Genomic DNA, 27969 nt, shown 5'->3' with positions numbered 1-27969 from the left:
AAATGGACGTATCAATGAGGCATGGACATTCGGCACGCCGCCGTTCCATCGAGGTAACCGTGCACCGGCGGTAAGCTTTTGTCCGACTAGAACTGTTCCTTCTTCCTTTCTTGAAGTATCTGACACGCTGTTGTGACTGTCCTCAACTTTTTGTTCGGCAGAACACGCGGATACGTCCCAAACGTATCTATAATTTCTACTTGTTCCATGATCTTTTGGGTAACATTGTTATATGTTTTGCTGCACTTTTATATCTTTTTACACATATTTGGACTAACCTACTAACTCATTGCACCCAGTGCCAGTTTTTGTCTACTGATGTATTTTTTGCAGGGGCTTTTACCCAATTTTCGAGAGCCCCAAAAATCCCGAGAAAAATATATAAAAATCAGCGTAACGGAAACTTTCAGATCACCGAAGATGGGCCAGAGGGGAGCCAGGGGCTGCCCAGGCAGCCACCCTGCGCGGCCTAGCCCTTGGTCGCGCCCACAAGCCGCGTGGGTGGGCCCCACCTCCTCTGACGCCCTCCTTTTGCCTATATTTATCCCTTCGATTGGAAACCCTTCCATCATATACAGAATCGCGAATTTCTCCATCGTTCCGCCGCCGTAGCGCTTTCGAGATCGGGAGCGTCCGGTGACTTCTTGTCGGCACCTTGCCGGAGGGAGGATTGACCTCCGGGAGCTTCTCCACCTCATCTGACGCCCTCCTTTGGCCTATATTTACCTCCTTGATCGGAAACCCTTCGATCATATCCAGAATCGCGAATTTGTCCATTGTTCCAGAATCGTGAATTTCTCCATTGTTCCGCCGTCGGAGCGCTTCCGAGATCGAGAGCGTTAGGAGACCTCTTCCCGCCACCCTGCCGGAGGGAGGATTGACCTCCCGGAGCTTCTCCACCACCATGGACGCTTCCCGGAAGTGCCGTGAGTGGTCCTACTTGTACCATGAGTCCATGACCAGTAGCTATGTGATGTCTTCTCTCCAATCTTGTGCTTCAATGATTAGCCCTTGTGAGCTGCCCTACATGATCAAGGCACCTATGTAATTTTCATGCTTTTTCTATGCTTGGTTTATTGGGATCCGATGGATTATGAGATTATGTTCATATTGTTATGAGTTATATATTTTATTATCCTTTTATATTATGTTCTTTAGTGATTCATGCATGTTCTCCGTTGCTTTGTATTGCTTTGGCCGAGTAGTAGATTGTAACTCCAAGAGGGAGCTTTATGCATGATTATGGGTTCATGCCCCCTGATGTCTAGCGTAAGTGACACAAACATGAGACTAGGGGATGTGTTGTTGCCACCAGGGAGAAAACAACAGTGCTTGTGACCATGGTTGCAAGGGTTGTTTACCTTACGCATAGTTCGTTAATGTAGTTGTCCGTTGCTTTGAGTTTACACTTTGGGTGGGGCTCGCAACTTAATACCAGCGAGATGTTCTGGAAAGATATCTCAAGGTGGATGATTAGTAAGTAGATGTTGATGAATAAACAACTACTTGTCTTGGCGTACTGCCCATTACTATCGAGCCTCTAACTTTCAAAAAACATAATTAGCATTGCGGTGCGTTTATAATTCTGTCAATTGCCCAGCTGTAATTCGTTTACCCATGCATAGTTGTTTATCGTCTTTTGGGAGAGAGACATCACTAGTGAACATCATGTGACTCAGGTCCATATGACCACCATTTCTTACACCTCCATCATTTACTGCTTTATTTACTTTTCCGTTGCAATCACTATCACTATCCCCGCTTGAGTTTTGATCCTTTGCAAACTACAAGGCCGAAGAGATTGACAACCTCTGTGTACTCGTTGGGAGCAAAGTTATTTGTTGTGTGTGTAGGTCCACGTCTTCTGCTAGCCCCAGGGCAGCGGACACCTACTTGTTGATCCTTGGAGTCCTCCTGGTTCGATAAACCTTACAGTCTCCGTGTAAGGGATACTTGTTGCTGACTACTTATCCACCTTCCACTTGGGGTAACCAACTGAAAGTGCGTTATATCGACTAGAGGGGGGTGAATAGGAGATTTTAGAATTTCATCATTGAGGATATTCCTTTTGAGGAAATTCTTCACTGATGAATAACTTGCAGCGGAAGCGGCAAAGGATCAGGGGTGCAAAGTATCACTACAGCAATTTTCAAGGCGAGGATTATGAAAAACAGTTTGCACAGTACGCATGCATAGAGTAAGAAGGTGAGGATTAACTCGCATGAAGAATTTGAGGTTGAGGAAATTCAGAGAAAGTCTTCAGCAAATTCTTCAAACAGTGGCAATGAAAATCTTCAACATACAATATTGAGGAATTGAAAGAGTTGAAAAAATAGAACCCGTATCACAGTGAAGAAAGTGGTTGATGACCCAGTTCCAACTACTGTGACAGTTGTACGTCTGGTTTGGAGTGACTTGGTATTGAAACCAAAGGACACACAGTCCCTATCGTATTCTCCTTGAGCTAAGGACACACAGTCCTCACCCAAGACTCGTGGTAAGTCTTGAGGGCAGGCTTCCAAACTCTCACAAACTTGGTCACCCGACGATCCACAATTGACTGCTGGATTGCTCTAGACCATGACGCCTTACCATCTGGAGGATGCAGAGTCCTCAAAGGTAAAAGGCTTCAGTTCCACACAGGAAAAAAATTCTTGATTGATGCTCAATCACTTGGTTTTGGTTTGTGGTTTGGTGTTTGGGGTATTTCTTCACTGATGATTTACTCTCGAAGATTCTCAGGAATTTGGGTTGCTCTAAATGACAAGTGTTAGTTTCTTGCAGGGAAGCCAACCAGCTAATGGTTGTGGGGGCGGCTATTTATAGCCTGGGAGCATCCCGACATGATTTGACATTAATGCCCTTAAATAATATGACCGTTGGTGTGGATAAGATCGGTGATGTGGCGCGAGTTGCGGCAACTGTCGGGACCCTCAACTTTGAGAGTCCTCATATATCTCTTATTCCTCACTTGAGGCTTTTGGTAGGATTAGGCTTGGGTTGAGCATCATGAGGAAATTCATTCCGAAGTGTTAGCTCGACCCCCTTTAACAGTACGATGTTCCTATGACTCAAGAGTGAAGACAATGAAATAGAAAGAATAAATCTTCACGCTTCAAAGTCTTCAGATCGTTTTTCTTCAGGACACACCGAATTCCTCATCTTCAATATCTTCATGAGGAATATCAATTTCATCGCAATTTCTTCGCGATCAAAGTCTTCAGGAGAAGACCAATTTCTTCAACCGAAGATATACATTTTTAGGGGTCGATATTCATCTTATATTTCAAACTCCTCAGCGACTTATAGATCCCGTGTACACTCATGAACACATTAGATTCTTAACCTATAAGTCTTCAAACAACCAAAATCACTAAGGGGCACTAGATGCACTTACAATCTCCCCCTTTTTGGTGGTTGATGACAATTAGGTTAAGTCTTCAACGGGGATAAAAATATGAAGTGTAAATACTCATTTGGGGAATTTCAAATCAAGATAAGAGAGACTCCCCCTGAAGATGTGCATATCTTAAGGATTTTGCTTTTCACAGCAAACACATATTGATGATTTATATCATGGAGATCTCCCCCTAAGTCTTGTAAATCATGCATACATATGACATATAACATGAAGAGTTTGAGAATGCATGATGAGAAATGGTATCTGACGAATTTCAGCATGCGTGCATTAACATTTTGAGGAATAAGCATGTGAAGAAAAACGTTCAAAAGCGTCAGAGTACCATCGGGCTTAAGTTACAACTCATTACATAAAACATTTCAGAAGAACCAAGAGTTTGTAGCTTAATAAAGTTCATAAGCCCCAAAATATATCCCGCGTGAAGACTAACTCTCAGATTTCTCCCCCTTTGTCATCAAGTGATGAAAAGGGACAAAACTAAGGACTAACGCCCCTTGAAGATTTTCACTTCTTGGCTGATGAAGAAGACGCGTGAGGATTCTTGGCGACGGGCTTCCTCCTTAGGCTAGTGGCAGTATCTTCTTGTTCTTCATCAGATTCTACAATGCGGAATGAAGAAAAGGAGCTGTCCTCAAGGTCTGGAACTGGAATTGGCTTAAATTTCCTCTTGGGAGGCCATGACCAGTTGAAGTCCTGAGTAAACTCCAATTCATCAAGTTCTTCTTGAGTCTTCAGATGAGACAGAGTGGCCCAGGTGCGATCAAAAACCTCATGAAGATAGTAGTGATTTTTCTTCACTGCATTATGAGTCTCATTGAGGGTTTTCACAATGGCACTGAATTGGCGTTTGACCCATTTGTGATTGCGATCGACCTTCTGATGAAGACCGAGGAGTAGTTCTCGGTTAGTCAACACCCTTGGGGTAACAAGGCTAGGCGGCTCCTGAGTTTCAGTGTCATCCCATGAAGAATATGTGTCTGGTCATGAAACTGACCATCAAGGAACCGACTTCCCTCATCGATGATAGATTTTCCTTTTCCTTCAACAGGCTCAAAGGTCTTCTTGTTGACTCTGATAGGAGGCATATATCCAATGTGATTGTTGAAATCAGCATGATAGTTGATGCCTGACCTGTGTCTGATGAATCTCATGATCCATGGAGCGTAAATCTTCAGGTCGAAGGGTGACATAACATTGTCAGCCAGAGTCCTCAGGAAGAAGTCGTGAAGGTTTATGGGGATGCCATGAATGATGTTGAAGAGGATATTCTTCATGATTCCTACATCATCTTCTTCATCATCACGGCCCTTGATTGGAGCGATGACACTGCACAGAATCTTGTAGATAGTCCTAGGTTCATACTTCAAGTCTTGAACCAGAAAAGTCGTTCTTGGTGGTTGACCCTTGGCCAAAGGCTTCATGAGTACTTCCATCAGTTTGTTGGGCAACTCCCGTTCATCATACATCATCACAGCTTGTTCTGAGGGAATTGAAACCGGAAGCACTCGGAGCAGCTCAGTAGCAGGGTCTTTGTAATGTGTGTGCTGAGTCATCCAGTCTAGCACCCAAGTGTTGATATCCTTTGGGTCTACAGAGATGTACAAAGTTGCATAAAATTGAAGAATGATATCACTGTTCCAATCACAGATATCAGTGTAGAGAGATGCTACCTCTTGAGCTTGCGTTGGTTTTTCCCTTGAAGAGGAAAGGGTGATGTAACAAAGTAGTGATAAGTATTTCCCTCAGTTTGAGAACCAATGTATCAATCCAATAGGAGTATCAAGATGAGGCACCAATGTACCTGCGCAAAAACAAACAAACTTGCACCCAACACAAAAAAGGGGTTGTCAATCCCTTCACTATTATTTGCAAGGTGAGATCTGAAGGTGAAAAGTGCAACAAAGTAATTTTGTAGATCTGAGTATATGATGTGAAGTAGACCCGGGGGCCATAGTGTTCACTAGAGGCTTCTCTCATGATAGCAAGTATCACGGTGGGTGAACGAATTACTGTCGAGCAATTGATAGAATCACGAAAGTCATGACGATATCTAAGGCAATGATCGTACATATAGGCATAACGTCCGAGACAAGTAGACCGATGCTTTCTGCATCTACTACTATTACTCCACACATCGACCGCTATCCAGCATGCATCTAGTGTATTGATTTCGTAACAAACAGAGTAACGCCTTAAGCAAGATGACATGATGTAGAGGGATAAATTCATGCAATATGATATAAACCCCATCTTTTTACCCTTGATGGCAACAACACAATGCGTGCCTCGCTACCCTTTTTGTCATTGGGTGAGGACACCGCACGGTATGAACCCAAAACCAAGCACTTCTCCCATTGCAAGAATTATAGATCAAGTTGGCCAAATGAAACCCATAACTCGAAGAGAATTACAAGGATACGAAATCATGCATATAAGAGATCAGAGGAGACTCAAATAATATTCATAGATAATCTGATCATAAATCCACAATTCATTGGATCTCGACAAATACACCGCAAAAGAAAGTTACATCGGATAGATCTCCATGAAGATCATGGAGAACTTTGTATTGAAGATCCAAGAGAGAGAAGAAGCCATCTAGCTACTAGCTATGGACCCGAAGGTCTGTGTTGAACTACTCACGCATCATCAGAGAGGCAATGGTGTTGATGAAGAAGCCCTCCATGTCTGAATCCCCTCCGGCAGGGAACCAGAACGGTCCCCAGATGGGACCTTGCGGAGACAGAAGCTTGCGGCGGCAGAAAAGTATTTTCGTGGCTCTCTTCATTGGTTTCGGGATTTTAGAGAATTTATAGGCGAAAGAGGTAGGGCAAAGGAGGAACGTGGGGCCCACAAGCCTGCCACGCGCTCCCCCCTAGGGCGCGCCTAGGGGGCTTGTGACCTCCCACGAGGTCTCCTGCCTTGGTTCTCAAGTCCCCTGCGTATTTTCTGTTATGGAAAAAATCATCCCGTAGGTTTTATTCCGTTTGGACTCCTTTTAATATTCTTTTCTGAAAAAGGTCAAAAACACGGAAAAAACAGAAACTGGCACTTGGCACTGAGTTAATAGGTTAGTCCCAAAACTGATATAAAATAGCATATTCATGCATATAAAACATCCGAAGTTGACAAGATAATAGCATGGAACCATCAAAAATTATAGATACCTTGGAGACGTATCAAGCATCCCCAAGCTTATCTCCTGCTCGTCCTCGAGTAGGGAAGTGATAAAGACCGAATTTTTGATGTGGAATGCTACCTATCATATTTGTCTTTGTAACTTCTTTCTTGTGGCATGAATGTTCAGATCCGTAAGAATCAAAACAATAGTTTACTATTTACATGAAAACAATAATACTTCAAGAATACTAGCAAAGTGATCATGAACTTTTGAAATAACAAGGCCAAAGAAAGTTATCCCTACGAAATCATATAGTCTGGCTATGCTCCATCATCCCCACACAACGAATTTAAATCATGCACAACCCCGATATTGTCCAAGTAATTGTTTTCGCACTCTTACTTTCTCAAACTTTTTCGACTCTCACATAATACAGAGCGTGAGCCATGGATATAGCACTATAGGTGGAATAGAGTGTGGTGGAGGTTGTGAGGCAAAAAAGGAGGAGATGGTCACATCGACTCGGCGTATCAATGGGCTATGGAGATGCCCATCAATAGATATCAATGTGAATGAGTAGGGATGTCCATGCAACGGATGCACTAGAGCTATAAGTGTGTGAAAGCTCAAAAACAAAACTAGTGGGTGTGCACCCAACATGCTTGGTCATGAAGACCTAGGGCAATTTTGAGGAAGCCCATCATTGGAATATACAAGCCAAGTTATATAATGAAAATTCCCACTAGTATATGAAAGTGACAAAACAAGAGACTCTCTTTCATGAAGAACATGGTGCTATTTTGAAGAACAAGTGTGGAAAAAGATAGTAGCATTGTCCCTTCTCTCTTTTTCTCTCAATTTTTTTGTTTGGGCTCTTTGGCCTCTTTTTTTGTGGGCATCTTTGGCCTATTTTTTTTATTTCCTCACATGGGAAAATGCTCTAATAATGATTATCATCACACTTTTATTTACTTACAACTCAATACTTAGAACAATGATGACTCTATATGAAATACCTCCGGTAGTGTACCGGGATGTGCAACGATCTAGCTTAGCGTACGACGTTGAAACATCTTGCTAGCTATCTTACGATCGTGCAATGGCAATATGAAAGTGACGACACATGTCATGAGACGGAACGGTCGGAGTTACATGGCAATATATCTAGAAATGGCTATGAAAATGCCATAATAGGTAGGTATGGTGGCTGTTTCGACGAAGGTATATCGTGGGTTTGTGCACCGACGAAAGTTGCGCGGTACTAGAGAGGCTAGCAATGGTAGAAGGTGAGAGTGCATTTATACCATGGACTCATATTAGTCATGAAGAACTCATATACTTATTGCGAAAGTTTTAGTAGTAATCGAAACAAAGTGCTAAACGCATACTCCTAGGGGAAGGGTTGGTAGGTGTTAACCATCGCGCGATACCGATCGCCACACAAAGGATGACAATCAATAAATCAATTATGCTCCGACTTCCTAACATAGCGGTTCACCATACGTGCATGCTACGGGAATCACTAACCTCAACACAAGTATTTCTAGATTCACAACACCCTACTAACATGACTCTAATATTACCATATCCATATCTCAAAACTAATTGTGAGGAATCAAACTTCTCTTACTAATCAATGCACTTGAATATGAAAGTTTTTATTATATCCTCTTTGGATGCCTATCATATTTAAGACTATTTTCATAGCACACGCCCATTACCAAGTTACTTAGAGAGAGCACTCTTAAAAAGATACAAGTGAAGATCGAGAATTTTTATTTCTTCAAAATATGACACCGTCGTGCTCTACAAAGATTTAAGTGAAGCACCAGAGCAAAATTATCTAGCTCAAAAGATATAAGTGAAGCACATGCGAGCTAAATTGCCTAACTCAAAAGATATAAGTGAAGCTCATTGAGTATTCTAGCAAATTCACGATGAGTGCATGTCCCTCTCAAAAAGTTGTGCATCAAGGATGTAAGTGCATCTAGTGCCCCTTAGTGATTTTGGTGGTTTGAAGACTTATAGGTTAAGTATCTAATGTGTTTATAAGTGTACACATGATCTATAAGTCATTGAGGAGTTTGAGATATTTGAAGAATATCGACCCCTAAAAATATATGTCTTCAGTTGAAGAATTTGGTCTGAAGCTGAAGAAATGAATCGCGAGGAATCTGCGATGAAATTGATATTCCTCATGAAGATATTGATATTAAGAAGATCGGCGGTTCCTGAAGAAAATCGTTCTGAAGAAATTGAAGCGTGAAGATTTACGTTTTCTGTTTTACTTTCTTCGCATTTGATGAATAGGAACACCGTACTGTTAAAGGGGGTCAAAGTAACACTATGGAATGGATTTCCTCATGATGCTCAACCCAAGCCAAATCCTACCAAAAGCCTCAAGTGAGGAATATGAGTGACATGAGGACTCTCACAGTTGAGGGTCCCGACCGTTTCGATAACCATGCCAAGTCACTGGTCTTATCCACTCCAACGGTCATATTATTTAAGGGCATTAATGTCAAATCATGTCGGGATGCTCCCAGGCTATAAATAGCCACCCCCACAACCACTAGCTGGTTGGCTGCTCCGTTAGAAACTGACACTTGTCATAAGAGCAACCCAAATTCCTCAGAGCCTTCGAGAGTAAATCATCAGTGAGGAAATACACCACCCACCGAAACCACAAACCAAACCTAGTGATTGAGCATCACTGAAGAAGTTGTTCCTGTATGGGACTGAAGCCTTTTACCTTTGAGGACTGTGCATCCTCCAGACGGTTAGGCGTCATGGTCTAGAGCAATCCAGCAGTCAATTGTGGATCGCCGGGTGACCGAGTTTGTGAGGGTTTGGAAGTCTGCCCTGAAGACTTACCACGAGTGTTGGGCGAGGACTGTGTGTCCTTAGCTCAAGGAGAATACGGTAGGGATTGTGTGTCCCGGGACTGGGTGTCCTTTGGTTTCAATACCAAGCCGCTCCAAACCAGATGTACAACTGTCACAGCAGTTGGAATTGGGTCATCAACAACTGTCTTCACCAAGAACCGGGTTCTAATTCCTCAACTCTTTACTTTCTCTGTATTATGTGTTGATGACTTTCACTGTGACTGTTTGAAGAATTTGCTGAAGACTTTCTCTGAATTTCCTCAACCCCAAATTCTTCACTTGAGTTAATCATCACCTGTATTCTGCGTGCCTGCTTACTGTGCAATCCGTTTTCACATTCTTCACTCTGTAATCCAGCTATTGTGAAAGTTTGCACGTCTGATCCGTAACTGTTTCCACTGTAAGTTAGTCATCAGTGAGGAATTTCCTTAAAAGGAATTTCCTCAGCGATGAAATTCTAAAAATCTCCTATTCACCCCCCCTCTAGTCGATATAACGCACTTTCAATTGGTATCAGAGCAAGGTACTCCCTTGTTCTGTGTGATTTTGGTTTAACCACCTGGAGTTTTAGTTATGTCGACTGCAGGCATGTTTAAGGTGACTGCAACATGTCCTACCTACGAAGGAAAGAACTTTCCCTTCTGGAAGAACAAAATGCAAATGCATTTACAGGCTATTGATAATGATCTCTGGTATATTGTGGAAAATGGAGTCCCCATCATCTCTGCCAGTGTCACTGCAGCTGATGTGAAGAAATTCAAGCAACTCGATTCTCAAGCAAAGAACATCATCTGTGGTCATCTGAGCCCTGGCCAGTTTGGAAGAGTAAGTACCTTGGGCTCTGCAACACTGATCTGGGAGAGACTGTGCAAGGTAAATGAAGGAGTATCAACCCAACGTGACTCTCGTGTTGATATTCTTCGCAATCTCTTCAATCGCTTCAAGAGACATGACAATGAAAGCTGCCAAGACACTTTTGATCGCCTCACTGACATATCAAATGAACTGCAAGCACTAGGAGCTCGAGACATCACTAATCACGAAGTTGTGAAGAAACAGTTGAGATCCTTAGATTCTTCATTTGACACTCTAGTTCTGATGATTCAAGAAAGACCAGACTACAAGATGCTAGATCCAGCTGATATCCTCAAACGGCTAAATACTCATGAATTCCAGCTAGAAGAAAAGAGAGATCTATATGGAGAAAGCTATTCCAGACCACGTGCACTGAAGGCAAGAGCAATTTCCTCATCTGAAGAAGAAGACACAGATGACAACAGTTGTGACCCTGAAGAATGTGGTCAGGAGCTTGCAATGCTTGTGAGGAAATTCCAGATATTTACACGACGAGGCCAGTTTGGTAAATCATCAAGAAGAGACATGAGAAAATCAGAATCTGCATCTGAGGACTACAAGAAACGGACCTGTCACAAGTGCAAGAAATCAGGTCATTACATTGCTGATTGTCCCCGCTGGGGAAAGGAATCAAAGAAGAAGAAATACAAGGATGACAGTTCTGATGACTCGAAGAAGAAGAAGAAATCTTCAAAATCCTCATCTTCAAAGTCCTCTTCACACAAGAAGACTAGCTTCAGAAAGGCTCGGGCACTTATTGGCAAGGAAATGAATTCCGAGGCAGAATCAGAGGAATGTGATGAAGAAGAAGGCTGTGGAGAAGACTCAAAATCCGGACAGGCTAGTCTTGCACTAGCTACCACTTTCGTCTGCAAGTCAATCTTCAATCTTGAAGAAAATGAGTGCACCATCCATACTGATGACTATGCTGATGACATCGCTCCAACCTATTGCTTCATGGCAAAAGGTTCAAAGGTATCAAATAATGCCTCCACCTCTGATTCAAGTGACTGTGAACATAATGATTATAAGAAACCCAGTTACAGTAAACTTCCTATAATTGCCACTAAACAACAAACTGCTCTGGAAAGACTTCAAAAACTGCTAGACAAAAGTGATGATCTGTTGAATGATGAAATGAATCTTAATCAAATCCTCGCCGATGACATGAAAAATCTTCAGCCTAGATTTGATAATCTTCAGGATCGTCATGATACACTCCTCACTGATCATGAGAAGCTTTCCTACGAATTTCTTCAAAGGAAGCTTGATCTTGAGAAACTGAGGATGTCTCATGATGATCTTCGCATGGAAAAATGATTCATTACTAGCTCAACAGATCAACGCTAGTCATGTTGAATTTATTCCTCCATGTCTTAAATGCATTGAACGAGAAACTGCTAATTCCTCACCAGAATCATGGAATGCTACAAATTCTTCAACTGCACCTGTTGTGTCTATTTCCTCACTTGAGGAAAACACAAATGTTACTGATGAAAATGCAGGGTTGAAGGAATTGTACGTGACAGGCATGTACAAAAACCTCAAAGGACACCAAACCCTTTGTGATGTGCTCAAAAACAATATCTTGAACAGGAACCCGAGGAAAGAAGGAATTGCCTTTGAGAGGAAATTAAATGCTGATGAAACTTATTGGAAACCTGAGCAGTATCCCAAAACCTCATGGGTTGCTGCTACTGGGCCTCCTTTTGATCCATCTAATCTAACTGGCTTCTCATGTGAATTATCCTATTCCTCGGGTGAGTCATTTGACTCCAACTATAAACTGTTCAAAAATCATTCTGGTGAAGTATTTGCTAGATATGTTGGAACTAACTGCAGGAATGGCCCTCCTCTGAAGAAAATCTGGGTTCCCAAAAGTTGTCTTGAAAATCTTCAGGTGAATGTCCTCATGACACCACCTCTAAAGAATCTGAACCCAGATCAAATTCCTCAGGAGGACCAAAGTCTTCAAGAGGATCAAAATCCTCAATTGGTCAAAATTATGCTCGTACCCATGCTTATGCGTCTAACATGCAGGGAAACTATCAGGAATATGAATATGAGCGTTATTCCTCAAATCATTATGTTCATAAATCCTCAAACCAGTTCTCTGCATATTCATATGAGTACTTTAATCCCCCTACTGTTAAGAGAAGTGCATTAGCTTCAATGCCACCTTTCTCATATGGTGCTTGCAGGATGATGAACGCTTTGCCACCCCTTCAGATGTGGGTGGTGAAGAAATCAAACTAATCACTTCAGCAGGTCAGGTCTCCAGATGAAAATCATCATCTGAAGAATTTGTTGGAGACCTGAAGAAATGCTTGATAGGACGCAAGCTAATGATTGATGAAATATAAATATTTCACACGTCCTTACATTTCTGTTATGATGAAATTACTGATCTGATGAAATTAGTATCATATTCTTCAAATCTGAAGTATAGGAGATGGTAAGCTGTACTAATTCATTTGCAGGATGACAAACCCAAAAATACTGAGTGGGTTCTCGATAGTGGCTGCACACATCACATGACTGGTGATAAAAGCTTACTGATGAATATGCCACTAACTCCATCACCTCTAAAGCAAATCACATATGCTGATAAAGGTAAAAGCAAGGTATTGGGACTTGACAAAGTGGCTATTTCCAAGGATAGGCATATGGACAAAGTGATGCTTGTTGAATCCCTTGGTTTTAACCTTATGTCAGTCTCAATGCTTTGTGATCTTGATATGATTGTTATCTTTGGTAGATATAGATGTGTAGTCATCATGGAATCTGATAGATCCAAAGTCTTCGAAGGTGTAAGAAGAGGGGATCTGTACATTGTTGATTTCTCTACAGGTCCTCAACCAGCCACTTGCTTACTAGCAAAAACCTCAGAAGGATGGTTGTGGCACCGAAGACTAGGTCATGCAGGCATGAGGAATTTGCACACGCTCGCTAAGAAGAAGCATGTCATCGGCATCGAATCAGTCAAATTCCTCAAGGATCATCTCTGCGGTGTTTGTGAATCTGGGAAAATGACCAGATCCAAGCATCCCTCCAAAACCATCATGACCACTACACGTCCATTCGAATTGCTTCATATGGATTTATTTGGACCTACTCACTATGCCACACTAACCAATGCAGCATCTCTATATGGCTTTGTCATGGTTGATGATTATTCCAGATACACTTGGGTGCATATTATAGTGTATAAAACTGAAGTGCAGGAAATCTTCAAACGATTTTCTTCAAGGGCCTCGACGAACTTCGGCATCAAGATCAAACATATCAGGAGTGATAATGGAACCGAGTTCAAAAACACTGGTCTTGATGATTATCTTGATGAACTTGGTATTACTCACGAATTGTCTGCTCCTTATACTCCTCAGCAGAATGGTGTCGTCGAAAGAAAGAACATGACTCTGGTTAAAATGGCAAGAACTATGCTTGAAGAATATCAGACTCCTCGTCGCTTCTGGCCTGAAGCAATCAACACTGCATGCCATATCATCAACAGGGTATATCTTCACAAATTCCTCAAGAAAACCTCATATGAACTCCTCACTAACAAGAAACCCAATGTAAGTTATTTCAAAGTCTTCGGTGCAAAATGCTGGATTAGAGATCCTCACCATAGCTCAAAATTTGCACCTAAGGCACATGAAGGTTTTATGCTCGGTTATGGAAAGGACTCGCACACCTACAGAGTCTTCAACAACTATCACAACAAAGTTGTTGAGACTGTAGATGTGCGGTTCGATGAAACTAATGGCTCGCAAAGAGAGCAATTGCCTTCTGATCTAGATAAGCTGTCTCCTGAGGAAGCGATAAAGCTTAAGCCTACTGAAGACATTGTCCCCACTGAGGAAATTGGTGAAGAAACGATCCCCATCGCTGATAAAAACCAAGAAGATGCTCCTCAGGAAATTGCAACAGCACCACCTCCTCAGCCCAGATAAAATCCTCAACCAGCACATCCGAGGATTGCAAACGAAGTAGAACTTGACAAAATCCTCAACGACATCAACGCGCCAGGTCCTCTCACTCGCTCAAAAGCTTCACACTTAGTTAACTTTTGTGGGCATTTTTCCTTTGTATCCATCACAGAACCCTCAAAAGTAGCTGAGGCTTTTCTGGAACCGGAGTGGATCCAAGCCATGCAAGACGAACTTCTTCAATTCAAACTGAATGACGTATGGGAGATCGTCAAACGACCAGATCCTCGCAAGCACAACATCATCGGCACCAAGTGGATTTTCCGAAACAAGCAAGATGAGGACGGTCAAGTGGTGAGGAAGAAGGCATGACTTGTAGCCCAAGGCTACACCCAGGTTGAAGGGATAGATTTCGATGAAACTTTTGCACCTGTTGCTAGACTTGAAGCTATTCGAATTCTACTTGCTTATGCTAATCATCATAACATCACCTTATATCAAATGGATGTGAAAAGTGCATTCCTCAATGGTAAGCTTGAGGAAGAAGTATATGTTGCTCAGCCCCCAGGTTTTGAGGATCCAAAGAATCCAGACAAAGTCTTCAGACTCAAAAAGGCTCTGTATGGCCTCAAGCAAGCCCCTCGGGCATGGTATGATACATTGAAGGAATTCCTCATGAAGAAAGGCTTCAAATCTGGTTCACTCGATCCAACTCTTTTCTCAAAATCCTATGATAATGAGCTGTTTGTATGTCAAACATATGTTGATGATATCATATTTGGCTGTACTGACAAAAGATACAGTGATGAATTTGCCTACATGATGAGTGAAGAATATCAGATGTCCATGACGAGGGAGCTGAAATTCTTCTTAGGTCTTCAAATTCGTCAACAAAGCAATGGAATCTTCATATCACAGGAGAAATACCTCAAGGATGTTTTGAGGAAATTTGACATGCACAAATGCAAAGGTGCCAAGACTCCAATGCCTACCAACGGCCACCTCGGCACTGATAAAAATGGTAAAGATTTCGATCAGTAGGTATACCGTTCTATGATTGGCTCCTTATTGTATCTATGTGCATCTAGGCCAGATATAATGCTTAGTGTTTGCATGTGTGCACGTTTTCAAGCAAAACCGAAGGAATCACACCATAAGGCTGTGAAACATATTCTTCGATACTTAGCTCACACACCAACACTAGGATTATGGTATCCCAAGGGCTCCAATCTTCATCTGGTAGGGTATTCTGATTCAGACTATGCTGGTGACCGTGTGGATAGCAAGTCAACTTCTGGCACATGCCATTTCCTCGAAAGATCACTAGTTTGCTGGTCTCAAAGAAGCAGAACTGCGTATCACTCTCCACTGCCGAAGCTGAGTACATTCCTGCTGGTTCTTGCCGTGCTCAATTGCTATGGATGAAGCAAACCCTCAAGGACTACGGCATCAACATGAAGAAAGTGCCTCTCTACTGTGACAATGAGAGTGCTATCAAGATTGCATATAACCCAGTACAGCACTCGAAGACCAAGCACATCCAGATTCGTCATCATTTTCTTCGGGACCATGTCCTCAAGGGCAATATCCTCATCGACCATGTGAAGACTGATGATCAACTGGATGATATCTTCACTAAGCCCTTGGATGAGAAAAGGTTTTGCAAGTTGCGGTGTGAGCTAAATATCTTAGAGTCTTCAAATGTTTTGTAAAAACATGCACACATCCTAACACTTATGCAAAGTTGATGACTTAGATGTGCAACACATGATGAAACGATTTTCTTCAACTGATGAAGAAAGTCACTCTGAATGTGAAGAAATTAACGAAGAAATTGATTCTCAAGGCCCTACGACAATTGTACGCGGCGTCTGTAATCAACATTCTTATATGGTGGGTAACGCCACCGCCCAATGTGAAATTCCTCAAGTTAATTTTCTTCAAATGATCAATTTCCTCACAATGCATTTTTCTTCAAAACAGCTGTTCTTCATTGTGATGATCTACTACAAAATCTTAAAAAACACTTGATGACTTTCATTTGCCTAGGTAGACTGTGATTTCTAGTCCTCAACAGCATTCACTTATTGCTATTTCTTCAAGTTGATGTTTCTGCTAAGTGAATGTGATCGGACCCTACTTTCCCTCTATGCTATACTTATCTAGTCTATTCAATTCTTCATATGCGTTCTACTTGAAACTTTGTTCAAAATCCTCACCGCATCCTTGTCAGCTGATGATTTTGTAACGAAAATCCTCAAATCTTCAAAAATTGTTTTCTTTAAAAGAACAGTAACTGAACCCCCACTTCCCACGATCGGATAACCACGATCTCCACTATCTCCACCGCATCATACGGGAGCTACACGTGTCCTGCGGAGACGTAGAGGCAGGGGCTATTTGGTCCGAAACTTTCGCGCCAAACAGTAACTTTCGGGCTATAAATAGGTCCTTATTCCCCCCTCAGTATCCTCTTCTTCGCCTCATCGCTCTCCTGCCATCGCACTCTCCATCGAACCCTAGCGCCACCGCTGGTTGTCTTGTCGCCGGTAAGGAAGAGCTTCACTGCCTCGACCTTTTCGCCGCCAGGATCACGCCGGAGTCGGAACATCTACGTCCGCTGCCGCCGTAGCCGTCCTCTGCTGCCAAGTTAGGGTGCATTGGACACTCGAACAAAGAGCCTCTCCAACACTACTGTCTGTGTTCTTCGTTCTCACCGTCCAGGGTAAATATATACCATTTTTACAGCAGATTAGATCTGAAATTTTACCCCTTCTATGAGAAATCTGTTTTTCTTCAAGATACGATGTGCACATGATTCCTCAAACACTATCTATCACCACAATCATTGATGAACTAGCTAAGCATCTAAGGTTTTCACGAGATTCCTCAATTGTGCAAATTTTCGGATCTGTACAACTCTGGAACCCAAGAACAGTATGCTTAGGCAAATTCCTCAACCACTGGTTATATTCCTCAAACTGTCAAACTTTTTCATTTTCTTCAAATCTGAGAACGCATATGACCTCTCCAAATTCCTCGCAACTATAATCTGTTCATAGGTACACACATGTCAGCTGATGAATCTCTCGGTTCTCATCACATTAACTCATTTGCAGCGTTTCTGGAAGAAACTCTTCAAGGCTCATCAGAATCCTCAAGAGTTCAAAATCATCAGCAAATTCCTCGTCGGAAGAAAATGGAGGAAGAAAGGAAACAGAAGGGAGGAAAGAAACTGGAGCAGAACACAGCTCTGATATTCCTGAGGACATATACTTGGACTATTGTACGCCTGATGAAGAACCTGAGACAATGGCCAAGAGAAAGATTAGGCTGCAGAAGATTGAACGCAGATGGGCCAAGGAATGGAAGGAGTACAGGTTTGTGACTCGAAAATATGCGAAGAAATTCGCTTTGAAGCCTCCTGGCAGAAGGGCCCCACTTGAGGATCATCAAGTAGCACATCCCTCAAGTCTTATGACACTTGATGACTACCCAGATGAAAAAGAAAGGCATCTGGCCAAGCTCAAGAAGCAAGCTGAAGCTGCAGTGAAGAAATTTAATGAATCCTCAGCTGCTGCCTCCGGTGCTGCTCAATCCTCAGCAGCAGAAACTTCAGGCTCAGAGATTCCTCAAATGCAGTCTGCGCCAACAAAGCCAAAGGCTCCAAAGCCTCAAGAGAAGTCTGCACAGGCTTCTGTCACAAAACCCTCAGCTCCATAACCCTCGGTTCCAAAACCGTCAACACCAAAACCATCAGCGCCAAAACCCTCAGCACCCATCTCATCTACACCAAAATCCTCAGCTCCACCTCCAAAGCCAGTACAGAAGAATGTCGTGAAGCCTAAGACAGCCAGCTCCAGCTCCTCACTCCCAGCTGCAACAAGCTCGGAGACAAAGTCTTCAACACCACTTGTGAAGACTTTGGCAACTACGGAACGTGCACCTCTGCCCAGCCCCAGCAAATTCATCACAATCCCGTCTGCATCAGAGGGAAGTGATGAGTATGATGATGAAACCCCGCAAGCCATCATCAGAAACAAGCAAGAACGGGTAGCACAAGCATCAGGCAGTGCTATTCCTCTGGCAATGGACCCCAAGGTCCTCCTCGACTTCATCAATGTATGGTATGAAGACCCAAACACACCCATTGATGATTTGAAACTTCCTCCTGGCATCAGCCACATGGTGGCCACCTTCATAAACGAAGCCAAGTGGAAGGAACAGAAGGCCAAGCAGGCAAAGATTGCAAAGGCCAAAAAGGAGAAATTCCTCAGGCAAAATCTCCTCAAGCTGACTCCTGAAGCACTGGTGTCAACCCAGGCAGAACTGCAGGTCTTGACTGACAAGTGTGACAAATTGTCAGACCGCAAAAGCACCAAGCGCAATTTCATCAAGCTAGCCACTAGTGCTGTTGATGACTACAACAAACGACACCCACCACCAGCACCAACTCCTCAGCCCCTGGTTGAGCACCCAGAAGATGCATCTCCTGATGAGGAGGAAATTCCTCAAGCTGAGGAACAACACCAAGAGCGCCGTGCTGATGAGCCGGCCATTGAAGAAATCATCACCGAGACTGCAACTGATGAAATTGCAACCCCTGATGCAACTGCTCCTGATCCAGCTGCTTCATCAAAGAACACCTTCACCAAAAGCTTCAAAGGTGAAGAAGATAATTCCGTCTACATCATACGCGAAGAAGACAAGAGCTGCTGAGAAGGAAGCAAAGAAGAGAAAAGCTTCTTGAGCAGAAGAAAAGATAGAGGCAAAGCGCCTCAAGGAAACTGAAGAATCTGCCCCTCTGGACCTGGTGCCTCTAAATGTTGCACCTTCATATGAAATGGTCGTCATTGGTGACCAAACTACAAGGGCAGATGAGGAAATGAAGGATGTTGTCTCTAAGGAACATACTGATGAGGAGATCCAGATTGATGACAGTCCTAAACCTCATGTTCCTCAGACAGAGACTGCTCAAGCTTCAGCTGCAACAGCTGATGAATCTGCTTCTGCCACAAAGCCAGCTGAAGAAAAACAAGCTGAGGAAAATGCACATTCTGAGCAGACTCCTCATTCTGAACAGGCTGACCAAACTCCTCAAGCTGAGAAAGAAGCAGAAATTCCTCAGCCTGAAGCTCAGCCAGAGCAAGAAATACCAGCTGATGAAATTCCTCAACCTGAGGAAAATGCTGAAGAAAATGTTCCTGCCCCTGACAATGAATTCATTGTGCTCAACCCAGAGACTGCAATGGTTGTTTCCCCTCCCTCAGCACAATATCAAGCCAGTTCAGCGCCAGCCATTCTCGAAGCGGCCAAAGTTTCAGAAAGAAGATTTCTTTGAGGAACGCATGTATTTCATCGGAGAGAACCCTTATGACAAGCCTCAAATGAGGCATCTGAAGTTTTGGACAAGGACTCAGATGAACTACTATGCTTCTGTGCTTTTTGGACGCAACAAGATATTCCAGCACATGCACATTCCTCATGATGAGCTTGAAGCAATACCCTGCCTGGAACCAGTCCTCAGTGTACTCCACGATGCAGGTTTGCTCCCTATGTGCTCTGACATATCAGACTGGAATAGTGAGCTTATTCTTCAGTTCTATGCAACTCTGCACATCTCTGGCAACGCTAATGACATCAACACTTGGGTGTTCGACTGGATGACCCAAAACACTCACTACAAGGCTCCTGCTTCTGAACTCCTCAGAGAACTGCCCGTACCAATTCCCTCAGACGGGGCAGTGAAGCTTTATGGTGAGCGTGAGCTGCCAAATGGAATGATGGAAGTCCTCATGAAGCCTTTGGCTGCAGGAAAACCCTCAAGAACCACATTGAGCTCAAGTACACACCCCGGTCTGTCTACCGCATTCTCTGCAGTGTGCTCGCGCCAATCAAAGGCCATGACGATGAAGAAGATGTTGTCGGCCTCATGAAGAATATCCTCTTCAACATCATTCACGGTATTCCTATGAATATCCATGATTTCTTCTTGAGGACTTTGGCCGACAATGCCATGTGCCCCTTTGATCACAAAATTTATGCCCCATGGATCATGAGATTCATCAAGACAAGGACATGCATCAACTTCCACGCTGATTTCCAAAACCATGTTGGTTATATGCCTCCTATCCGGGTCAACAAGAAGGCTTTCGAGCCCATTGAGGGAAAAGGAAAGTCTGTGACCGACGAAGGCAGCAGGCCCCTTGATGGTCAGTTCAAAGAGCCAGTCGCATATTCTTCATGGGACGAAACTGAGACTCGTCCACCAAGCCTTGTTCCTCCTCGAGTGCTAACCACCAGAGAACTTCTCCTCAGTCTTCATCAGAAGGTGGATCACAATCACAAATGGGTCAAACGCCAGTTTGGTGCCATTTTGAAAACCCTCACTGAAACCCAGAACTCTGTGAAGATTAATCATCACTATCTGCATGAGGTTTTTGATCGCACCTGGGCTACCCTTGCACATCTGAAGACCCAGACTGAGCTTGAAGAAATGAACTTTGAGCAGGACTTTGACTGGTCGTGGCCTCCCAAGAAGAAGTTCAGGCCCATTCCAGTGCCAGATCTTGAAGACAGCTGCTTCTCTTCATTCCGCACCGCCGAATCTGATGAGGAACAACTCGACACAGCAACCGGCCCAAGGAAGAAGACTACACCCAAGAAGCGTCACGGATCTTCATCAACCGCCAAGAAATGAAGTCTTCACGGGCGTTAGTCCTCAGTTTGTCCCTTTTTTTCACTTGATGACAAAGGGGGAGAAACTCGAGAGTTAGTCTTCAAGCGGGATATTTTTGGGGCCTATGAACTATATTTAAGTTACAAACTCTTGGCTCTTCTGAAGTTTTTATGTAATGAGTTGTAACTTAAGCCCGATGGTAATCTGACGCTTTTGAACGTTTTACTTCGCATGCTTATTCCTCAAGTTTTAATGCACGCATGCTGGAATTCATCAGATACCATTTGCCATCATGCATCTTCATTTTCTTCATATAATATGTTATATGTATGCATGATTTACAAGATTCAGGGGGAGATCTCCATGATATAAATCATCAATGTGCATCTGCTATAAAAGCAGAATCCTCAAGGTATGCACATCTTCAGGGGGAGTCTGTGTAAATCTTGTCTTCAAATTCCTCAAATGAGTATTTACACTTCATATTTTTTGATCCCTGTTGAACACTTAACCTAATTGTCATCAACCACCAAAAAGGGGGAGATTGTAAGTGCATCTAGTGCCCCTTAGTGATTTTGGTGGTTTGAAGACTTATAGGTTAAGTATCTAATGTGTTTATAAGTGTACACAAGATCTATAAGTCATTGAGGAGTTTGAGATATTTGAAGAATATCGACCCCTAAAAATATATGTCTTCAGTTGAAGAATTTGGTCTGAAGCTGAAGAAATGAATCGCGAGGAATCTGCGATGAAATTGATATTCCTCATGAAGATATTGATATTAAGAAGATCGGTGGTTCCTGAAGAAAATCGTTCTGAAGAAATTGAAGCGTGAAGATTTACGTTTTCTGTTTTACTTTCTTCGCATTTGATGAATAGGAACACCGTACTGTTAAAGGGGTCAAAGTAACACTATGGAATGAATTTCCTCATGATGCTCAATCCAAGCCATATCGTACCAAAAGCCTCAAGTGAGGAATATGAGTGACATGAGGACTCTCACAGTTGAGGGTCCCGACCGTTTCGATAACCACGCCAAGTCACTGGTCTTATCCACTCCAACGGTCATATTATTTAAGGGCATTAATGTCAAATCATGTCGGGATGCTCCCAGGCTATAAATAGCCACCCCCCACAACCACTAGCTGGTTGGCTGCTCCGTTAGAAACTGACACTTGTCATAAGAGCAACCCAAATTCCTCAGAGCCTTCGAGAGTAAATCATCAGTGAGGAAATACACCACCCACTGAAACCACAAACCAAACCTAGTGATTGAGCATCACTGAAGAAGTTGTTCCTGTGTGGGACTGAAGCCTTTTACCTTTGAGGACTGTGCATCCTCTAGACGGTTAGGCGTCATGGTCTAGAGCAATCCAGCAGTCAATTGTGGATCGCCGGGTGACCGAGTTTGTGAGGGTTTGGAAGTCTGCCCTGAAGACTTACCACGAGTGTTGGGCGAGGACTGTGTGTCCTTAGATCAAGGAGAATACGGTAGGGACTGTGTGTCCCGGGACTGGGTGCCCTTTGGTTTCAATACCAAGCCGCTCCAAACCAGATGTACAACTGTCACAGCAGTTAGAACTGGGTCATCAACAACTGTCTTCACCAAGAACCGGGTTCTAATTCCTCAACTCTTTACTTTCTCTGTATTATGTGTTGATGACTTTTACTGTGACTGTTTGAAGAATTTGCTGAAGACTTTCTTTGAATTTCCTCAACCCCAAATTCTTCACTTGAGTTAATCATCACCTGTATTCTGCATGCCTGCTTACTGTGCAATCTGTTTTCACATTCTTCACTCTGTAATCCAGCTATTGTTAAAGTTTGCATGTCTGATCCGTAACTGTTTCCACTGTAAGTTAGTCATAAGTGAGGAATTTCCTCAAAAGGAATTTCCTGAGCGATGAAATTCTAAAAATCTCCTATTCACCCCCCTCTAGTCGATATAACGCACTTTCAAAGGATGATTGCGACAAAACAAAAAGCAAAGACTCCTATAATACACGACGCTCCAAGCAAAACACATATCATGTGGTGAATAAAAATATAGCTCCAAGTAACGTTACCGACGGATTGAAGAAGAAAGAGGGGATGGCTTCCCGGGGCATCCCCAGGCTTAGGCTTTTTGGTGTCCTTGAATTTGGCTTGGGATGACATGGGCATCCCCAAGCTTAAGATCTTTCCACTCTTTATTCTATTGTCCATGAGAACATCATCCAAAACTTGAAAACTTCACAACACAAAACTTAAACAGAAACTCGTGATATCATTAGCATAAGAAAACAAACTACCAACTCTTTAGGTACTTTAGTAAAATTGATTTATATTTAGATTGATGTTATATTACTATATTCTCACTTTTCCATGGCTAGTACCCCCGGATACTAACCATAGTTTCATCAAAATAAGCAATCAACACAACAAAAACAAAATCTGTCAAAAACAGACCAGTCTGTAGCAATCTGTATACTTCGTATACCTCTGGTATCCCAAAAATTCTGAACAATTATGACAATTAGGGCAATTTGCATATCAATCAGCAGAAAAAATAATCAACTCAAAAGCTCTTTCTAGATAGAAACTAAAAATAATTTCTTGAGCACAAAGTTTTTGTCTTTTTCAGCATGATCAAACAACTAACACCAAAACTAATGATAAAGGTTCTACTTGGCACAAACACAAAAAAAAACAAAAAAACACAATCATAACAGAATTATGATGGTGTGGACACAACAAAATAGAAAGAAAAAAAGAAAAAGTAAATTTATTCATTGGGTTGCCTCCCAACAAGCGCTATCGTTTAAAGCCTTTTAGCTAGGCATTGATAATTCAATGATGCTCACGCAAAAGACAAGAATTGAAGCACAACAAGAGCATCATAAAGCATGTGAAAATCACATCTAAGTATAACATACTTCCTATGCATAGGAATTTTATAGGAAAACAAATTATCAAGACAACAAATAGCTACCATATGCAAGGAAGAAGAAAGAGACAATAGCAATCTCAACATAACGAGAGGTGATCTAGTGATATGAAAATTTCTAAAACCATATTTTCTTCTCTCATAATAATTACATGTGGGATCATATTCAAATTCAATAATACAACTATCACATAGGATATTCTTTTCATGATCCACATGCATGCAAAGTTGACGCTCTTCAAAAATAGTGGGATTATCATCAACTAAAGTCATGACTTCTCCAAACCCACTTTCAATATTATTGCAAACATTATTATCAATATCATATTCATCATGAGGCTTAATTTTTTTTTTCAAGATCATAAGAAAAATCATCACCCCAATCATGATCATTGCAACAAGTAGTGGACATAGCAAAACTAGCATCCCCAAGCTTAGGGTTTTGCATATTTTTAGCATGATTGACATTAATAGAATTTATAGTGAAACCATCGCAATCATGCTTTTCATTCAAGGAGCCCTCATGAATCACTTCATAAATTTCTTCATCACAATTTTCAGATTCATGCATCTCAAGCAAAAGTTCATAAAGATAATCTAGTGCACAAAAGAAAGGGCGAACGAAAAAGGCAAATATTTTTGTAAATTTTGTTTTTTAGAATTGAGGGAGAGGAAAACGAGAGGAAAATGGAAAATAATGTAAATGCAAGAGATGAGTTTGCGATAGGTACTTGGTAGATATGCTTCACTTGAATACTCCCCGGCAACGGCGCCAGAAATCCTTCTTGCTACCTCTTGAGCTTGCGTTGGTTTTTGCCTTGAAGAGGAAAGGGTGATGCAGCAAAGTAGTGATAAGTATTTCCCTCAGTTTGAGAACCAGGGTATCAATCCAGTAGGAGTATCAAGATGAGGGACCAATGTACCTGCGCAAAAACAAACAAACTTGCACCCAACGTGAAAAAGGGGTTGTCATTCCCTTCACTATTATTTGCAAGGTGAGATCTGAAGGTGAAAAGTGCAACAAAGTAATTTTGTAGATGTGAGTATATGATGTGAAGTAGACCTGGGGGCCATAGTGTTCATTAGAGGCTTCTCTCATGATCGCAAGTATTACGGTGGGTGAACAAATTACTGTCGAGCAATTGATAGAATCACGCAAAGTCATGACGATATCTAAGGCAATGATCATACATATAGGCATAACGTCCAAGACAAGTAGATCGATACTTTCTGCATCTACTACTATTACTCCACACATCTATTGGGGAACATCGCCTGGGAAATAAAAATTTTCCTACGCGCACAAAGACCTATCATGGTGATGTCCATCTACGAGAGGGGATTTGGATCTACGTACCCTTGTAGATCGCACAGCAGGAAGCGTTAAGAAACACGGTTGATGTAGTGGAACGTCCTCCCGTCGCTCGATCCGCCCGCGAACCGTCCCGCGATCCGTCCCACGATCCGCTCTGATCTAGTGCCCAACGGACGGCACCTCCGCGTTCAGCACACGTACAGCTCGACGATGATCTCGGCCTTCTTGATCTAGCAAGAGAGACGGAGAGGTAGATGAGTTCTCCGGCAGCGTGACGGCGCTCGGAGGTTGGTGATGATCTATCTCAGCAGGGCTCCGCCCGAGCTCCGCAGAAATACGATCTAGAGGAAAAACCGTGGAGGTATGTGGTCGGGCTGCCGTGGCAAAGTTATCTCAAATCAGCCCTAATACCTCAGTATATATAGGAGGGAGGGGGAGGGACCTGCCTTGACGCTCAAGGGAGCCTCAAGGGGTCGGCCGAAGGGGGGGAGGAGGAGTCCTCCTCCAATCCTAGTCCAACTATGATTGGAAGGTGGAGTCCTTCTCCACTTTCCCACTTCCCCTTTTTTTCCTTTGATTTTTTCTTCTCCTGCGCATAGGGCCTCTTGGGCTGTCCCACCAGCCCACTAAGGGCTGGTGCGGCACCCCTAAGGCCTATGGGCTTCCCCCGGGTGGGCTGGCCCCCCCGGTGAACATCCGGAACCCAGTCGTCACTCCCGATACATTCCCGGTAATGCCGAAAACTTTCCGACAATCAAATGAGGTCATCCTATATATCAATCTTTGTCTCCGAACCATTCCGGAAATCCTCTTGATGTCCGTGATCTCATCCGGGACTCCGAACAACATTCGGTAACCAACCATATAACTCAAATACGCATAAAACAATGCCGAACCTTAAGTGTGCAGACCCTGCAGGTTCGAGAACTATGTAGACATGACCCGAGGGAGTCCTCGGTCAATCTCTACTATTAAAGCAGGATGTGCCGTCGTGATGGTTCAACCAGCGATGGTTCGACCTCTCGATACCACCTTCGATCCCACCTTTCCCGTGCGATAAAAAAGAGGAGCATCAACCCTTGTTGACCCTGCGCGCAAAAAGATCGCAGGAGCAGCCCAGGTTCCCACGTTCGCTCGCAACCTTCCTCCGCACGATTGAAAAAAGGAAACAACCACGACCCAGTCCCGTCCCCCGTCACACGTCCTTTGTCCCGATCTGCCCCACCTCTCGCTCCTGATCCCTTCTATCTCTCGGTCTCGCCGCCGCCGCACCCACAGTCGTGTTCCACAATGAACTGCCCATCCCATCGCCATCGGGCGCCCGCCTCGATCGCCGTCACGCAGCCCGTGCACGCCGCCCTTGTACGACCTACTCGCCTCCACCATCGCAAGAGGCGTCTCTTCCAAGGCGCTGCAGCAGCAGCACCATCAGCTGTTCGGCGAGATCGCCGACCAGGCGGTCTCCAAGGTGCCGCAGCAGCAACACCAGCAGCTGTTCGGCGAGATCCCCGAGCGCACCCACGCCCGCTTTCGCCGCGGCGCCATCCAGTCACTGCCGCCGCCGCCTCCTCCAGCTCTGGTCGCTCCTCCTCCTTCCCCACCGCGCCCTCTCGCCATCGAGCCGTCCAGGCCAGCCCCTTTGACCGTCGTGGCGCCGGTTTCGATGGCCGCCCCGGTCCCGCAGCCGCAGAGCCTGACGCTCGACTTCACCAAGCCGAACCTGACCATGTTGGGCGCGACGTCCATGACGTCCACGTCCTTCTTCTCGTCGGTGACCGCCGCCGAGGGGAGCGTGTCCTAGGGCCGCAGCCTGGTGTCCGCCGGCAAGCCGCCGCTATCCGGGCACAAGAGGAAGCCCTGCGCCGGCGCACACTTGGAGGCCAACACCACGGGCAACCGATGCCACTGCTCCAAGAGAAGGAAGAACTGCGTGAAGACGACAGTGAGAGTAGCTCGCGTCCATCCAGATCCAGTGAAGCGCCACCGATGTCTGGGCAGTAGACGAGCGTGAGCTTCGGGGGCCATAGTATCATTGGGGAGGAGGGCAGACAAATGAGAGGGAGGCTGCTCACCGAGAAGAAAGCCTACCAGCTTCTCACCAGGGTACGTAACTGATTTCCCCTTTGCAATATTACCTGATCATTGCTTTTGTCATCATATTCCTGAAGTAGAATAGTTTTTTGTGTCCATATACTCTTTTTATTTTACTGCTATGGATTGGATTAAATCTGATTTTTGATATATATCTTGATTTAGTCTGCTTCAGGTTCATGGCCGGTGGATTCGTTCCTCGATGGTGACACTATCCATGTCAAGCGGCGGCATGATAAGAGCTCCGGCGAGGTCGTCATGTGCCGGTGCATCTTCAAGCACATACTGCCAACTCTGGGTGGTGTGGCTCTATTCCTTCCCCGTCCTGTTTTTCTTCACTCTCCCTTGGTTACTTTTCGCCTTAATCTTGATTTTTTTTTGTCGGTTCATGTTGTACGTTAGTTCTTTCTCTGCTGCATGTTCGGCCCGTTGATGCTCCATGGAAGCATTGGAAGCAAAAAAAAAGTCACATACCTTCCTGTAAGTGCATTTCCCCATCTTAATTTGGGTTGCATTGGATGTCTCGCTTATCTATTGTCCTCCGCCCGTCGTTCAGTGCAGGGTTGGTTCATGAGATCAGATAATGTGCTGTCATTTAGTTTACCCAACTGCTACATTGAAGATCGAGGAGTACAAGTGTGTATTAATTTGAACACAAAGTGTTACAATCTTCATTTTGAACTTATCTGTGCAAGTGGATAAATTGGTCGTATATCAGTCTGCACTTTTAGACCAAAATAAGTT

General features: G+C 43.6%; 1 pseudogene; it reads left to right on the top strand.

Moving 5' to 3' along the window:
• Positions 1-21: 21 nt before the first annotated feature.
• LOC123450341 lies at positions 22-27145 on the top strand (annotated as a pseudogene).
• Positions 27146-27969: the final 824 nt, after the last annotated feature.

Source organism: Hordeum vulgare, chromosome 4H (assembly GCF_904849725.1).
Source record: "Hordeum vulgare subsp. vulgare chromosome 4H, MorexV3_pseudomolecules_assembly, whole genome shotgun sequence".
NCBI lineage: Eukaryota > Viridiplantae > Streptophyta > Magnoliopsida > Poales > Poaceae > Hordeum > Hordeum vulgare.
This window is presented reverse-complemented; position numbering and strand designations above follow the sequence as displayed.